Source organism: Lathyrus oleraceus, chromosome 4, assembly GCF_024323335.1.
Source record: "Lathyrus oleraceus cultivar Zhongwan6 chromosome 4, CAAS_Psat_ZW6_1.0, whole genome shotgun sequence".
Lineage (NCBI taxonomy): Eukaryota > Viridiplantae > Streptophyta > Magnoliopsida > Fabales > Fabaceae > Lathyrus > Lathyrus oleraceus.
Genome location: NC_066582.1, coordinates 106,177,587 through 106,196,657, shown reverse-complemented (window position 1 = coordinate 106,196,657; position 19,071 = coordinate 106,177,587). Strand labels below are relative to the sequence as shown.

At 33.5% G+C, this 19,071-nt stretch overlaps 1 long non-coding RNA gene across 1 annotated transcript; it reads left to right on the top strand.

Annotated features, from left to right (window-relative positions):
• The first annotated feature begins 16,656 nt into the window (after positions 1-16,656).
• LOC127073760 (uncharacterized) lies at positions 16,657-18,498 on the top strand. Its single transcript, XR_007785851.1, has 3 exons — positions 16,657-17,051; positions 17,734-17,861; positions 18,269-18,498. It is a non-coding gene; the product is annotated as an uncharacterized LOC127073760 (long non-coding RNA).
• The last annotated feature ends 573 nt before the right edge of the window (positions 18,499-19,071 follow it).

Genomic DNA, 19,071 nt, shown 5'->3' with positions numbered 1-19,071 from the left:
TTATTGTGTGTGGGTGGTGTTGCAAAAGTTTTTAACTATTATAAAAACAATTCAAACCCTCATTTCTTGTTTTTATCTACCTTTAGACTCAAATTGCCAAATTCCAGAGTATTGTTGTTTATGTTGGAAGTCAACCAATTTTCCTTGTATAAGGGGGTTCGTGAGTATTACCTACCAAAAGATCTCAAAGTTTATTGGAAAACTCTCAAGATCAATTCTTGGGGAGAGAAGTAGGTCGTTTTCTTGTTTTACTAAACCTTTATAACTCTAGGTATTCCTCTTTTTCCCTTAATTATTTATTTTCTGCAATTTATATTTTGCAATTCATTTTCAGCTGCTTAATACTCAAACTTTTTCAAAATATTTTTTAACTCTGATTTTAATCTGCAAATTTTTCAAAACCATGTTTTTAGGGACCACACAATTCACCCCCTTCTTGTATGGATAGTCACATGTCTAAAAGTTGCTACAGTAATAAATTCATCAAAAATTAGTAAAGTTAACCACTATTTCTTCCAAGGGTGAGACCACAAAATACTTTCTCATGATGATCACTGAAACCCTAATAACCCCTTGAAATATCACTTATTTGATTGGCAAGTCGATTGAAGGCTTCTTGTTGTGGAACAATCAACATGTCATAAGACCCTAATAAAATAAACTTAATCTTGAGGGCCCAACCTCTTCTACCTTGGTAAGGATGTTCCCTCGGAGCATCGTTTTGATTCATTCGTTGTCTTCCTATGTAGTCAAAGAAATTAGAGAACAATAGTCATAATGGCAAAAACATCATCTTAATTCATCCTCTAGAATCTCTAGTGGTGGAGGAGGGGAATGAATTGACGATAGAGTTGGTGGCCTTAGAGTATTAAAAATAAAAATAAAATATGAAGTTTTTTTCTGGGATTTTTCTTACTGTTTTTCTTTTTTTTTATAAGCGAGAATTCATTCATTGGAAGTACTAGGGGTACTCCTACCCAATAAACAAATAACACCAGCATCGCCTACAATTAACTAATCACCTATAAATAATTAAATGGACATTTATACCATTCATAATAATTACAACTTATTTTTTGTTTGGTACCTAAAGCCAACCACCACCATGATAATAGAATTATTTTCTTCACTATTACATCAAGATTGCCTACTTCATTGTTGAAAATGATTCGATTCCTCGACCACCAAATACACCAACAAGTAACAAACCATATAATACATACAATTTTTTGTTTGAAGAATTACCTATCAAACTTACAAACCAAAACATGAGATAATCACAACAATTATCTTCAATCATCCAAGGTATCCCGACCAAATTCATAACCTTCTCCCAAACCAGTCTGATACGGGGACAAGAGATGAAAACATGGTTGTTATCATGTACAGAGTTAAAGCAAAAAACACAAACCTTATCATGAATATTGGATATCACACCTCTCACGACAAGATTCAAACATGTAGGAAGTCTATCAAGTAGCAATATCCAACCAAAATTCTTCACTTTCATTGGGATCTTCATGTTCCATATTAATTCCAATGTTGTCTTGAGAACACTCTCCAACTCCACCAAATCAGCAGCCTGTAGCAGTTTATCATAATATGATTTTACAGAGAAAGAATTAAGATAACCACAGGGCCATAGAAAAATATTAGGACTCCCAATGATGGGGCATGTTTCAGACATCATTTCCATTAGTTCCACATATTCCAAACCCAATACACTACTCTCCTCTAAGTTGGTAAAACCTAAATCCCAACGCCAAGCATCTCCTTCCCACCCCCATATCCCTAACCACCCCATGTTTCCTGTCAGAAACATCAAAAAGTTAAGGATAAAGGCACTTCAGAGTTGTATGACTGATCCATCTAGATGTCTAGAATGGTGAAGTACTTTCATCTCCTAGTTTGCATGAGATCAACACAGTGAAACAATCATCCTCCAAAGAGTCTCCATATTCCATCAAATCCATCCACCAAAGTGATTCTTAGCATAAAACTCGTGACGCATCTTTGGACATAATTCTTCTAATAATGTTGCCATATCTAGATTCTAAAATCCCACACCAAATCACATATGTTTCCTTGATGAAACACCATAGCCATTTTGATGGCAGATCCTTATTGAATAAACCAACATCTTTGATCCCAATTCCTCCTAACTCCTTAGGTTTACACACGGAATTCCAACTTACTCAAGCCATGCTTCTCTTATCCATCGAACCCGACCATAAAAACTTTCTCTCAATTAAAACAATTTCTTGTATAATTTTGACTGGTGCTTTAAAAAATGATAGTTGATGGACATACAAGTTCATCCAAACAAAATTAATGAGTGTGACTATTTCCCCTATGGAAAGAATCTTTCCCTTCCATGTTGATAAATGTGTCTTGAAGCATGTAATGACAGGCTTTGATGACACTGAATTTCACCGTATTTTCGACTCCGATTTCACATGCATTTTAGTGGTTTTATTGTTATTTTGTTGTGTTATTACTATGTTTCTCTTTGTTTTCAGGTTTTTACCTTAATCGGAGCCCCGATCGAGAAAAGGAGTGAAAATGAGCTAAAAAGACTAAAACTCAGCATTTTGCACTTGTGGCTCCCACTGTGGCTGGCGCCATAGGTCCAGCCATGATGTGTCACAGCTCAACTTCCCTCAACTGCCACGTTCCCCACTACTTCCACTAAGGCGCCACAATTTGGCCTTGTGGCGGGCGCCACAAGAAGAAAAGTTTTCCCTCCCAAAGTCAAACTGAAGGGCATCCTTGTCTTTTCCATTATTTTACTTGCCTATAAATAGAGACTCGAATTCATTTGTTTAATCATCCAAACTTAGAGTAGATGCAAACTTAGAGCAAACTTAGTTTCACTTAGGCATATATTCAGTATTTTAAAGTGGTAATCGCTTCGCATTGGGGTGTTACCACAATTGTGTAATTAAGTCTGTGATCGAGTCTGTAATCGAGTTTGGAGCACTTTGGAAGGAAGTTAATCCTGCCGCCATTTTCATTTCCGCTTCGCATTTTATTTAACCCTCCGATTGGAGCAGGTTTTTATTGCTTTGCCTTTATCTATTTTATTTCCCGCACTCGCACTTTACTTTATTTATTTCTCGCACTCGCTTTACTTTATTTATTTCTCGCACTCGCTTTACTTTATTTATTTCTCGCACTCGCACTACTTTATTTATTTCTCGCACTCACTTTACTTTATTTATTTCTCGCACTCGCTTTACTTTTATTTATTTCCCGCACTCGCACTACTTTTATTTACTTTCCACACTCGCACTACTTTTATTTAAATTAAAATGCACTTTTATTTTACCATGTCTAACTAAATCTATAAGGTTAGAATGTAAGGATCGTATTAAAACCGATAATCCGTACAATTGTTCGTAGAAACACTTAAGGGCTATTTTAACTTTCAACTTAAGTTTTCCCGCACTTAATTTCCGTTGGGTAAGATCGAAAGTCGTCCAACGTCTTTTTAAACTTAATTGTTTTTAACTATTTCAAAAACAGCAAAAGCGCTTTGTTTAGTTCATTAGGAGTTTTTAACTTAAGAAGAAAAGTGATTTTAAAACTATTTTCGGACGCGTTTATAAGTTTAGAGTATGGTTCGTGAGAACCTCTTTTGGTTAAGAAATCCAGGTTAAAATACTTTTCAACTCAGTCAAGATACTATATTTCTTAAAAATAGGTTTACTACTCTAATGCAATGCGCGCCTTTTTATAAGTGACAATAAGATGGCTTGATTAGGGAGTACAACTCGGTTCTGAATACGCGAAAGCGACAGTTCCTATTAAATTGGTTCTTTTCAAAGTAGGAAACACTGTCCATAAGTAGTTCTATTAGCAAGTACTTGGATTATTAATTGATTATGTGAATTACATTCAAGCCTGTCTTTATTAATTGAATTTAATTTAATACTTTACTTTTCATTGCACACTATAAAACCCCCTATTTTGATTATCTTAGATAAACACCATAACAATAGATAACGATAGATTGACACTTGGTCTCTGTGGATTCGACAATCTTTTATATTACTCTGACGCGTTCGTATACTTGCGAAAAGCACGCATCAGGCTCCCGGAAAGATATCCTTCGATGACTTCCTCCTACTGTAAGGCCAAGAAATTTAAAAGGCAACTTCTTGTTGTTGTTCTTATTCTACTGAATTAAATGAATGCGAGGAAAGTGTTGGAATAAATCAAAATTCAATAGAATTTGACAAATCAAATTATGAAAGAGTTGTATACAGATAGAAAACCCATGCATCAACCACGTAAATAACCTAAACACAATCAATCAATCAATCAAGCATGTTTGTTTTAGCTTCTAAAAAAATAGATTTTTTCTTTATATTTCAAAAATGATTTTTTTAAAAATATTTTTCGAATTGTTACAAGTTTTTTTAAATTCATATTTTTTTCGAAATTGAAAGACTAATTTTGATATTCTATAATATAAATATACATTATTGAAAATAAAAACATAATAGAAATTGTAATTTTTTCAAAAAGTGATATCTCAAAACTAATTTTTATGAAAAAATATTTGAAATAACTTCAAAATTAAGTAATTTTTTAAAATATGGATATTGAAAAAAAGTTTCAATAAGATGATAAATATATAAAATAACATTTTAAAAATAAATATTCAAACCAAATTTTTATTTAAAACATTTATTAGAATTTTCTTTTGTAACAATCTGACCCAATATATATTTTAAGCATTTGTATCCCTTTGTCCTTCTGTCTTTAACTCACAATGCTGACTTTGTTTCCCTTTGCTCAACTAGTGATTTTTTTTAAATAACCATGTTTTTAAAAAATAATACCAAAATAACAACTATTTCAAAATATTTACAAATATAACCACTTTTCTTTAAAAAAAATTAACCAAAGCGTCATTTGCATTGGCGCATGCAATGAAACTATTGAACATAAGTTCCATCTGTATTGGCGCATGCATGTCCAATGCGCCACATGCAATGGTGCATGCATAGTCCACTTAGTGGATGCGCCAATGCATGTGGCTCCTGCTCCTGCTCACTCCTTCTATAAATACAGCATAACCATCCCATAATTTTTTACACGTCTTCTTACTATCTCCTTCCATTTTTCTTTAAAATATATTTATATATGTGTCCTTATATTTACAAGAGAAATGTCGATTTAATTTTTTCAGTAGTGCAGCCTCCGATGAAGATCTGACTTTGGAATGTAGATACGTTTGAACATCTTAATAGGACCTTGAACCATTTGTTACATGGAGAAATTGTAGAGGGTGAAAATACTAGAAGCATTCAATGGCTTGATACCACGTTCAACCAAAATGGAGAAGTTCATTTCTAAGTGAATGTTAAAACTGACAGAGACGTTCACATGATGATTTACACTTCTCACAAAATTGTTTTGATGGTTGTAATCACATAATTATGTATTTTATTTGTTGTGTTTGTTTGTGATGTTATTTTATTATTGTAGCTGTTTGTGTTGTTGTTGTTTAATTATTGATTAATTATTATTTAAATTATTATTTAATTGTTGTTTTCAAGTTATTGTATCTGAATCTTATGATATTTATGAAATGAATGTTGTTTTCAATATAAAGCAAAAGGGTTACAATTAAAATTATGTTGTTGTGTTTGGTCCAACTCTAGGACAGTTTGTACGATTATGACTGGGCTGATGACATGAACTACATAATCTCACAATTTTGTTCGCCTTATCCATTTCGGTTCAAATATGGGTGTTATTTGGGTGATCCTTTTTATTTCTTCGCATTATTTCATTGTTCTAGAGTATGTCCCCTTGATATGCAGGCCAATAATCCTCTTTTGATACCATCAAAAAGCTAATTTTGTAAATATTGCATAGTTTTATAACTTTGTAAACGGAAGATAGTAAGTTGGAAGGATCCTGTCGAACTTTCGAACATGCCGTTATAACATGGGAGCAGGGCATACGAAAGGCTTGGAACTTTCCACAGTCGCACCAACCTCTATCTAGTTTCACTCGATAGTGTCCCCTCGACATGCCTTCATTGTGATCCATCGACTCATCAACATTGTACCAACCTTTAGTACGGTCAAACACTATGACCACATGTGTGTTAGCTTTGGTAGCTTCCTCTTTAGTGAATTTCATTGAAGGATCACTAAACAGCTGCCCAGATTGTAACACTGAACAACTGCCCATATTGTAACGTTTGATCTCAAACATCGCCCCTAGCCTAAAATAGGTTGCTTACATTAAGGCAGTTATTGGTAGATTTCAGATGCCTTTGAAGACAGAGTTCATTGATTCCACGAGATTTGTTGTCAAGTGGCCTCATCGTTGACTGTTGTCGTATGCCCTAGTCCACTTCTCCAATGGAATATTTTCGATCCATCTTACTGTATTTGCGCTTGACAATCTGATGTCTTCGCGATAGTGTTTGAAGGAAGGTTCTGTTAATGCATACCCTGCGTTGACAACCTTCTTCCGCTACGTTTTTTCTTTGATCTCCCACATGAAACTTTGAGCGATATGCCTAATACAGTAGACATGCATCAAAAGAGGATCTTACCATCCATTATCAATATTTTTATAGGCACTCATAATTGATGGGTGTCTGTCTAAGATCAAACATAAGTTAGGCTGAGGAGCAACGTGCAATCAGAGACTTTTTAGGAAAAAACTCCACCCCCCAATAGTCTCCCCTTCAACTAGTGCAAAGGCGATTGGAAAAATATTGTTGTTGCCATCTTGTACCACTGCCATGTGTAACGTTCCTTTATATTTACCATACAACCATGTACTATCAATTTGTATAATAGGTTTACAGAAAGTAAAACCTTTGATGCATGGTTGATACACCCTGAAGAGTCGGTGGAATATGTCATTACCACTAACACAAGGCCCGTCTAGGGTATATGCCGACAACGTTTCCAAATTGACAATAGTCCTTGGAACATAATGCTTAAGTGCCACCAAACATTATGTATTTTCCGTTGTTACGAAACATAAATAAAGTAGCCACATATAGTTGGGGTTCAACTGTTTTGTCTCATCTATATGGTTCATTGTGTAAAAATGTCAAAAAAAAAATACTTGTACGTTTTATTCTTGCGTCTATTTGCTACAAGCATGGGGTTGATCAAGATTACCGTCACTCACCTCGGTCAACGAGAAGCCATTCACGTTCCCCTATAAGACAAAGTAAGTTTATCTTAAATCTTATAATTTGTTAGACTTTATACTACAACTGACTGTAACTAATATACTTTCAATCTTTTTGATCTAGATGGTCAGTTCAGGGGATGAACTACAACAGGTGTCACAAATACGCTGTAGTAGTCTATCGCAATCTTTGAGACCATATTGGACCAGGTGATGTATTACTACTAAACAACTCTACTTTTGATTTAAAAAATTATCAAATTACATATCCTCTAATCATGTCAAATTGTTATACAATTTATCTGGAGGTCGTATCTGGGTCTTGACCATCAGGTTAACCACGATGATGTTGCAGTTTGGACAGCAAAAACACCAATCATCTAGTTCACTACTGTGGAGATGCACTAGAGTGACCGTGTAAAACTGTAGTTCGACATGCAACAACAAATTCCAGGACCTCCGACGTGTTTGGCAGATTGACATCAACAAAGTATCGATGGCCAATGAGATTATTCCGATTGGAGAGACTTTGCTAAAAAGATGTGTTGTCATTGGAGGAATCGACGTCACCACATCTTAAACGAACCAATCATACATGGGACTAGACCAACTCAACATTATATGGCTTGGTTTAGGTCGATTGCAACACCATATTTTGTGTGTGAGCCAAGGTATTTGATTGATCCATGCCAACGAGCTTCATCATCATACGCCCAACAATAAATCCCCGTCTAACAACCAATCCCACACCCTTACCAAACTCAAGAACAATGTCAACCCACCCAAACTCAACGACCAACCTCACACCATCACCATACCATATACTCTCAACCTCACAACCAATTCATGTCACACACCCAAACTCAAAACTAGGAACCAAACTTTTACCACCAACAATCATATGCAACCATCACATCTGTCTATAACCCAGATGATTCATACAATTCAACCTCATCTCACCATAGCCCCCCACTTATGAACATCCAAAAATCCCATCGCCACAACACCCAACCATTGTTTAACTTTCTTACACCACATGAACCATTATTTCGTTTCCAAAACGATTTAATGTCCCAATTCAGGCAATCATATTGTCCACAAACAACCCAACCACAACGATCCGACTACGATAACATGGGCATCAAACTCAATTACGGCAGCGCCATTGGCGGCAACCCCCTAGATATTGGGGAGAAATGATGACAAATTTGTCAAATACCGTTGGACCTTCCACCGGACCTTCACTCCAGCCACCATTGCATCATGTCAGCACTCAAAGACCCCAAACACCACAGGAAAATCGTGGGAGACCTCGAAGGCATACTAACGCACCAAAATGTGGAACATGGGGTGTTTCAAATGGACGAATCATTAATTTTCTTGTCAATTGTTGTGTATTTTAGCTTTATATCATAATATTATTAATTATTTTTCATTTACCTTTTTATTTCAATTTTATATAAATATAACATAAAAAATTAAAAATAAAATATTCAAATAATGCGGCACATGCAATGACGCATGTTTTTTATGTCATAAAACATATGTTAATTGTATTGTCTTGATCTGCATGCATGCGTCATTCCAATTGACGCATTGGTTCAATGACAACATGCATGCGTCATTCCAACTGACGCATGCTTTAGAGGAATAATTGAAAAGTAATTATATTAATAAATAACTTGAAATAATAATTATATTTAAAAATATATTTGAAAAACTTGATTATTTAAAAAAAATCCCAACTAATTGCACAAGCATGAAAAAAAGAAAGCAAATACTAAAATCACCATAATTTAGTGAGAATGTGTTTCCACTCTCCAAACCAACGTATCATTTAGCTGATTGGTTGGTTGTCACATGCTAAGTCAGTGGTCCCTCTCATGCTTTAATCATCATTGTAAACTGAATGGTGCATGGTCATGTTGATGACCTATATCTAATTTTAAAACTGATTGAAAAGAAACACAATCATATACCAACGTTGTACCTTTATCCTCTTGTCTTGATGAAAAAACACAAATCTCATAAAAAGACTAGAGACATATAGATACTTGATACCTTGTACAGTTCTCAAGTTCTCTTTTCACTAGTACTAGTATTATTAAGGTCAACACTCTCATATGCGTTTGGGTGGATAAGACATACATATACTCGTCATTATTAAGTGTCATCTTAATTAATTTTAAAATATGAAGAATTGTATTTCGAAAATACTGATGCCAAAAATAATTTCACATTATTTGTTGGATTTAAGAAAAATTATGTGTCCCACTCTTACTCAGTGCCTTTTCTCTTAAAAAAACAATATTTACAAAAAATTAAAACATTTTTTTTAAGGAAATAAAAAAATAAATTAAAATAATAATAACAACTACTTATTTTGTAATTTTTGAAATGATTTTTAAATATATATATTTTTTAAAATTATTATGAATGTTGTAATTAAATACATAAAATTATATAAAATGTGTACCAGTGATTAAAAATTATATTTAATATTTTAAATACTATTTTATCAAAAAAATAAGTTTTTAAAGAATTTTTTTAATAAAAAATACATTTTTAATAAAATATTAGAAAAATCTAGACTAAATACTTTTTTTCGTCCCGTATCTTATACTCAGAGTTTATTTTAATTTCTTAATTTAAAAAAAAAATATTTAAAATTTTCACTTTTCAAAACGTATGACATCATTTTCATCCGAATAACAATAATTGTATTAATGTTGATTGACATTATAAAGGGTGTGTTACATTAAATCTATTGATCGATTTAAGCGAAGGCACTAAAATAAATTTTCTAAATTTTAATATCACCTTTATTTTGTTGATATATCATCCTAACTTCATCTTCATAATGGAACAAAATCTTTTTCAAAAAATTTATCTTTTTTATTGATACTTAATCTTCCTGCAATATTATATTATAAAAAACCATTAATCAATAATATTTTATATAATTAGAGTTTAGTAGCTAAAACCACTTGAAGTCCTATTATATTTTTATATATAATTATATTTCAAATAATTTAAAATTAAATATCATACAGAAATTTTTCTGTATGGATATGTACCCAACTTTTAGTCATTGTTAAATAAAAATTATCCATTCAATTATATTTATTATTATATATCATTTTATTAAACTAATTCCAAAATATTTTTATTATCTATAGATGCGTAAAGTTTGGGAGCTTGTTCTCTTTGTACATATTCATTCATTCATCGGTTATTATTGACGTTATTGGCATGCATGCATGAACCGATGATATTAATGCCACTCTTTAACACCAAGACAAAAGCCTAAAACAAAGGCTTATAAAGAAAATCCTAAAACATAGGCTATCATATTTTGTGGTTATTGAATGTCTTTGATTTTTCTACTCATATTTATCCATTCAAACAACTTTGATTTGATTTACATTTCATCGAAGTTTAATGCATGGATAATAGATAGCACATTGCGGAGTTGAAATTGTAAAATTCATTAAACTCTTGAACTATTTTGATAAACGTTAATTTACCGATTTACTTGAAGTTTAATTGATTTCGAGGGAGAATTAAAAATTAAATTAAATTTCTTTAATAGATTTTAACATATATGAATCGGAAATATTTTATCAACCATGAATATCAACGTACATATTGGCTAATGTTTCTCATCCCTCACTCAACTTTTATAATTTTTATGTAACGATTAATAATTTAATCAATTAATTGATTTTTTTAATTTAATTTTTTATTATCTTTATCAAAATTTAAAAGTTGTATGTCCAGATGCTACCATCTATCACAAGTTAAGGAAAATAAATAAATAAAACTAGAGGTTGTGTTATGGAATGTAACTTCTAAGCATACAATAAAATCTAATTATATTTATAGGTAAGGATGATAAGGAACTGAAACAAGTTTAATATATTTTGAAATTTGATCTCAATTAAATTGTTAGATTTGGTTTATGAATCAAATGAGTTCAAAGTGAAGTTTAAGAAAAGTAGTATTTTGTTAAACTTTTATGTATATGTTTTGATTTTAGGTGTATGATTCGAATCATGCATCATATAAGTCGAATCAAATCAAACAGAGGAAAAACATGAGTTTTTGTAAGTCCGTGAGTCAAATCACTGATTAAATATGATTTGAATCATGAAATCCTGTAACTCGAATTATAGCTTCTACATGAGTCAAATCACAAAGTTCCTCTCAGTCCTTGTCTTGTTTGAGTTGAATTATAACTTCTTCATATTTCGAATCACAACTTGCATGAGTCGAATCACTATATACACTTGACTCGAATCATAACAAAATGGATTTCTCATTAAGTGTAGATCTTGTTCCACATTACTTTGAATCTTGACTCAAACCACTCAAGTGTTCATGAGTCGAATCAAACATAATTTTTTGCTAATGTTTATGCTTCATCTCTAGCACCCGTAAATCATTTTATCTCTCAAAATCATTCATAATGTTAGAAAGCATACACTTCTATTGAAGATTTGATTAAGATTTCATAGGCTTGTAAGAGTGTGTCGTGCTGTGAACTAGTTCTGATAATTCTAGTAAAAAAGAATGAGGTTCTTCTCTCTAGGCTGGTCTTGGTAGTGTTGTGTGGAAGGCTATGGACAGGGTATGAGTTCTTCTCAATCTTCTGACAGATCAACGCTCAAGATACCTGTGGATTCGAGTAAAGATGATCACAGACGGAGACTTAGGAAAAGGTTGATGGGGTTGGAAGATTCACGAAGCGAATTCAATTAAAGATTTCACATATATTTCAGTTCGTGGAGTTATATACAAGTCAATATCCGGAAAGAAGAAATTTATTTTTCATCACTTATTTTAGACTAGTGATTATTCAAACTCTTTTAATTTTGTTACAAATCATATTGGAATACCAATGAATTTTCAGTGGGCATGTGGATTTAGCACAAAGCGAGGACGAACGTGCCAAACTACTATAAATTCTGGTGTATTCTCTCTCTCTCTCTCTCTCATTTAATTGTAGTTAATCACATGATTAGATTATTTTTATTACTTTTTAGAATTATATGCATCGCGACGCAAAAAATACCCACAAGCGCATCGCATGCTCTAAATACAACAGAGTCGTCACCGATCTTTATTTGTTCCAAATGAAAGGGAAATATCGAGAAAACTCGTTAAAGCTACGTGAAATGGTCGTCGCAACCAGATCGGGTTCGAGAGTCGATTATGCAAGGGGAAGGTATTAACACCCCTCACATCTGTTGTACTCAACGAGACTCATTTAGTTATTTATGTGAAAGAGTGTTAGTGTGATGTTTACGATCTTCTACTTACTGGGTGATAGAAAAGGAAGAAAATAGTTTTAGGGTTTTCCATTAATGTGTCTGACAAGATTTCAAAATCCTGCTCCTACGTATCTCCTAGTGCTATGGAGTACTCAAGGCTATGTAGTTCTTTGTAGAAAATCATGTATTGGTTGATTGCTTTTAGAGAGTGATGATTATATTGCATTTGAGCGGTTAAACTTTTACTTGCTGCTCACTCTTTGAGGTTGAAGTCTTTGTTTGTTTCACGTCAAAATGGATAAAACATACTCATTTATGAAAAAGGTTTTTAAGTCGCACACGGGAAAAAAAAGAAGTTTCATTGTTTAACTTGATTTTATGTTAACTAGGGTAATCGTTGGAGCAAGGTGTGCACCAAGTGTCGTTTATCCAAGGATTCTAAAGATGTGTGTATCTCTCGGTCCTTTGTCGTCCACTTTTTATGAAAATTTAGTCTTTGCAGAATTTTAGTAAACGTGTGAGCATAGGTGTGCACCAAGCGCTTGCTTACCTAAGATGTTCAAAAGGTGTACACCAATTGTCACTTGTTATCCTAGTTTAATTAAAAAAATTTAAGGCGAAAGACTAAGGTATTCAATAGGTGTGCAACAATTGTAACTTTGTCTTTCGATTTTATTGAGAAAATATTTTCGCGTGTAGAACGACTTAACGTTGGAGCAAGCGTTTCAAGTTGATTTACAAATGAATTTGAATTAAGCAGAAGAGATACTCGACATTGGATCAAACACTTGCGTCGATGAAAATGGTTTGACTTGTAAAACTTGCTCGGCGTTAGTGTGATTATTACATGCACGATATGAACATGAATGGAAATAACCTAATTAGATCAACTAAGCACGTGAAAATTGACTCATCAAATAAATCTCATTATCAAAAAGCAAACAATTAATTAAATCTAGTAATCAACTAATTATTTAAAATCTAAACAATTAATTGACTATGAATTTATTAATCAAATTAAAAAAGAAATAAAATAATAAACACAATAAGGGTGCATACATGAATATGATGGTGTAAAAAATGAACTAAGCCCAACTCAATATCAATATTAACCATAATTTAATGATAATAATAATAATAAATAATAATAATCATAGAAAACATAGAAAAAAGAAAAGAAAAAAGGATAACAAAAGGGAGAGGGGCGATACACTCAAGAGGGAGAGGGAGAAATGTTTTCAAATTTTTAAAACTCCAATTAACTCTTGACACGTGGCCATGTTTTTATTATTAACAAACAAAAAAGAAACACCATGACCAAGTAAAATAATAACAACACATTTTCTGAAAACTCTTTCCTCTCTCTCGATGTTTACTAACATAAAACATAAAAAATCAAACACGTTTTTTCCTCTCCTTTGTACAACCATCTCTCTCTCTCTCTCTCTCTCTCTCTCTCTCATGCTCTCTATGTTCATATCTCATTCAAAATATCAAACAAAATCAAATGCGCACCATGAAAGTAAATGATGAAAAGAAAAAAATAACTACCAATAACGCGGATCCGAAAGGCACGAAGGACGGGATGACGTTTCCAGCGAGAAGAAACACAGTGGTTGGCGGTGGAAAGTAGCAAATCCAAGCTGCTTCAATCTTTCCCGTTTTTCTTATTTTTTTGTTTTGGCTTGTGGTGTTGTGGTGTTGTGGTTTCTTATTTTGTTGTTATAGATTGAATGATATAGTGTATTATGGAGTGTTATGGGTGGAGTTTTTGTGGTGCGTTATTTTGGCTATGGAGAATCATACCATTAGTTGTGTGTTGATGGTGTGTGCACGGTAGAAATGGTGGAAGATATAGTGGAAGGTTCAATATTGTATGAAGAAGTATGTTACTATTTTAGGTATGATAAGAGTTTATGAGAAGGTAAGAAGATGAAGGTTTGTTATGTTTTTTTAATTTATGGTTGTTTCTTGGTGGTTTATAGAGATTATGATGAAATAATGAAGATGTTGTTGGGTTGAATAAAATATGGCGTTGTTGGTGTTATGATGAAGGAGTTATAATAGGGAGAGAGATATCTAAAGGGAAGAAGAAAAAAGGTGGTATATATGTGGTTAAGATGATCAAATGAAGGAATGGTTAGTGTATGGTGAGATAGAGTAAATGTGAGTTTTGATTTTTATGGATCATGTTGAATGGTAGTATTAATGGAAAAATGAGGAGAGAATGAGTACATGTGTATAGTATGAGGTTAGTTGTTTTTAATGAACAGTATTAACGTTCGCGTTCGACTGTCAACTTGCTCGTATGCTTGAGCATGTGAGGCTTAAGCGTCTGTTTGTTTGCAATAGAATGGATGAACTCGGATCGTACTCTAGCAATTAAACATTGCATGCTCACACATGGAGGCTTAAGCTTTGTTCACGGTATAACGGAAGTAACATATCCTTTCTAAAAAGGTTAAACTGAAAATGAGGCCCAAAGACAAAACTGAGTTTGATGAGGTGAGTTTGCTTTTATCATGAAAAGAGAGTCGTCATTTAAATCATATTAACGTCTATGAATGGAGATGAATACAGTGAGCAATTGTGTCATTCGTCCCGTACCCAAAGATATTTAGAATGAGGATAGGAATTCTCCACTCTCATCCCTTCTCCATTGCTTAAGGCTCGTAGTGTACAATCCTAATTGCATTGTTAATTGTTTTTGAGTTTATTCACAAAACGGTTTTAATTTTACTGAGAGATAACAAGAGGGAAGAGGAGAAACCCTAGAAGGTTAAAGTCTGATCTTCAGTCTGCATCCCATATCTGTGTAGAAAGACTTATCAATTATTCGATTTAAATTGCGCTAGAGTCTATGAACAGGGGCAAATTCGATAAGCAACTGGGTAATCGTCCCACACCCAAAGATATTCAGAATGAGGATAGGAATTCTCCACTCTCATTCGTTCTCTATTACTTAAGGCTCATGGTGTGCAATTTGCATCATAACTGATGAGTGTTGAAGTTTAATCTCCTTGTAGCTTCCTGTGATGAAGGTTTGCTTTGAAGAAAGAAGACTTGACAATCAAGTTGACTCAAATTGTGCTAAAGTCTATGAATAGAGGTAAATATGATGAGCAACTGGGTCATTCGTCCCGTACCCAAAGATATTCAGAATGAGGATAGGAATTATCCACTCTCACTCCTTCTATATTGCTTAAGGCTCTTGGCACACAACTTGGCTCATGATTGACAAGTGATGAATACACCTTTGTTATGCTTGAACAGTAGTCCAATATGTCTTGTACTGATTTGAATTGCATGAAATCTTTAATCTTGATCTTGTGTACAACTCTTGAGATCCAGTATATCCAATACAGTTTGAACATAAGGTACTTGCCCTATCAAGTGATCAAGGGTCTTTTGATCACTTGAATAGGCTTGGGGATTTGAGCACAATCAATGGATTTAATTGATCAAAACGAACTTCGATCAACTGAATCAATTGGGAAAAATCAGTTGAAAATTCATGCACAAAGAAATAAAGATTGCAAACCTTAGGGATTAAATCCTAAACACCTAAGTCTAGGGGAACATGCCATGGGTTAAGGTGCACTTAATCAGAGAATCAGCTCAAAGTTCTAACAAACAATGATTACAAGATCAATTTAAACCTAAAAAATTATGATCAAGGTTAATTCTAATCAAATAAAACTCAAAATCAAGAATTAAAATTTTAAAAACTGAAAGAATTAAGATCAAATAAAATCATGTAATTAACAAGTATCATGTGCAATTAACATCTAAACCTAATAAAAAAACTAGGTTAATATCATATATTCCTAAATAATCAATTAAAAAACTACGCAATTCCATAATCCTAATTAATTACTAATCATGTTAAACCTAATTAAAACTAACAATTTATTTTCTATCAATTTCATGAACAATTATTAAAAGACTAGCAAAAATATTAAAGGAACAAAATGGAGATAAAATGATATGAAAACCTAAATCCGGGGGTAAAAGTCAAGAAAATAGGATGTAGATACCAAGCCCAGGCGCCAGGCCCAATGCAGACCCAATTTCCTCTTGCATTCACATAGAAGGGGGTACAGAAATTCTATGGGCATGTGAAGAGCATCATATTGGGCCAAAAGGCCCAAAGCTACCTTCAGCAAAGAAGCTGAGTGAACGAATCAACAAGGCACGTGCTTACACAAGGAACACGTTTATCACGTGTTGCAACTTGGTGCTAGAAATTCAAAACATAGAAACTCCCTCCACCTGACTTCAGATCCCCTCCGCCGCGTCGGAGGTCGCCTCTGGCGATGGAGGAGCCCTAATATCAAAACACCATACATCAACGCCTTCATCTTCTTCCCCTGAACACGAATCTTACCATGAAAATCTCCAATTCCTCTTAAATCACTAAAAACATGACAGAATCCACATGAACTCTAGATCTTAGATCTGAAATTAAATCATGTTCTCTTGGAATCAAAACCCTAGAGGTTATGGCTTTGATTCCCCTAACTGAACCTCACATCTCGGTATAAAAAAAGAGCAAAACGATGAAGGCATGAGAACTCACCGGCGTGGAGGTCACCGGAATTTCAGGTATGTTCTTCTGAGTATTTCGAATCTCTTTATTCTTCGTCTTAATCTTTTTCTCCTTTATTCTTCTTCTATGTTCTTCTTCTTTTGTGTTCTTCTGAATCTTGAGAAAATGCATAGATCTTCTGAGTGAGGGAGAGAGTGAATCTACTTGAAGTTTGAATTGAGGAATGAATAAATCCTCCCATTAAATGAGCAGGGTGAATTGGTTTTATAGAGAGGAGTTAACTGGGGAAATTAACTTCTGTTAACTAGTTAATACACGATTGGATTGAAACAGTTAGAGGTGAAAACGGTGTTAGTTTGTTAGGAGTGAAATTATTTAGGTTAGTTACGATTCTGTTAGAGTGAAAATGAGAAAACAAATTTTAACTTGAGTGGAAGTGTTTCAGTTAAAACAAATTTTGGAAGGAAAATTATGATAACTGACTGAGTTTTAATTTTGCAGTTATGGGAAAATGAGAGTTGATGAAGTCAATTTAGTTAAGTGTGATGCTTATTGGTGAAAAGTTAAGTGAGGTTAAGATGATAACTGGTTCTGCTCGAGTTCAAACACCTTACTAGTGTGAATTTCGAAAAGTTATTGGTCTACTCAATTTGTGCAATGTCATGCTGGTGTTGAATTATTTGCTCAAGTGTTATTGATGCATTATCTGCTGTTGAATTGTTGTTATGGTTGTTGAAGGATTCTTGTAGATTGGATTGAACTGCTACAGGGTGTTAACACATGACCTGCTTGTTGGATGGAAATGGATTGTGTTGGCTAGGCTGCAGACTGTTGTGTTTACTTGCTACATAACCATAGTTATGAAGGTATGATATAGGATTTGCTTGGATTGTGGTTGGTCATGGTCTGCAGGATTTGTAGACTTGGAATCAAATGTATGGTTTACCTTTTCATTTGGTTTAGATTATGCTTGAAATTATAGTGTGTTTGGTTTGCTAATGTGATGCTTTGGCCTAGGTTATGTTTGAAATTGTTTAGGTTGGTTTGATGACTTGATGTGTTGTTTTGGTGCTTTGTTGTATTGTTTGGAATTGGCATGCTTATGTGGTTAATGGTTATCGCTATGATGAAATTGCTTGGTCTTGTTTAGGTTGTAAATGTGGTCATGAAAGTGTATGAATCGATAGGCTTGCATTTGGTATAATTTGACATGTTATGGTTGTAAATGTTGATTCATGAAGTCACATATGGTTTTTTGGATTTCTATTTGTAGGTGATGGATAATGCAAATATGATCTTGAAGAACAAGGACATTGGGGATTTTGAAATGATGAGTTGACTTTGGTCAACTGATTGACCAAAAAGTCAACTTATGCAAAACTGTAATTTTCTTTGTAATTTTTTCCAATGCATCATGGACTATGTAATATAATGAATAGAATGTATTTTCTTTAATTAAGAATGTTCTAATGACACAATGAAATAATTGGATTCAACTGGCCATTTTCTTTCAATGAAACCAAAGTGCAAACAAGTGCATTGAATGAATTAATGAAATTGAAATCCAATGAACATGAAATGATTTGACCAAATAGACAATGAGTCTTGAATCAATTGACTTTACATTGAACCTTGACACACCATGGAAATAATGAATGAGATAAAAATGGAATGAAACTTGGATCATGAATGGACCATGAGAATGGAATGAGATGCAATGTGAATGCAATGAGGCTTAGATTATGAACGGAATATGAATGAAATATGAATGCAATCATACCTTAGACCAATCATATGACATCACGAACTAGGGTTTATCTAGGTCAAAATTCAAAGTTACAAGTAATAACCAAGAATCTAAAATCAAGTGAATAATCAACACATGTAGTCCACCAATGCTATGACCCCTAATTAGGGTTTTCTCCACCTCAAAGCAAGCCACGAGGTTCACAAACCTCGAGATCAAGGATTAGGGTTTGGATGCACAAATGAATATCATGGTATAGACTTCAAGAATTAAGGCCCCAGAGGATCAAGAAATTAGGATTTCACCCCACATGATGAGCAATACCTTAA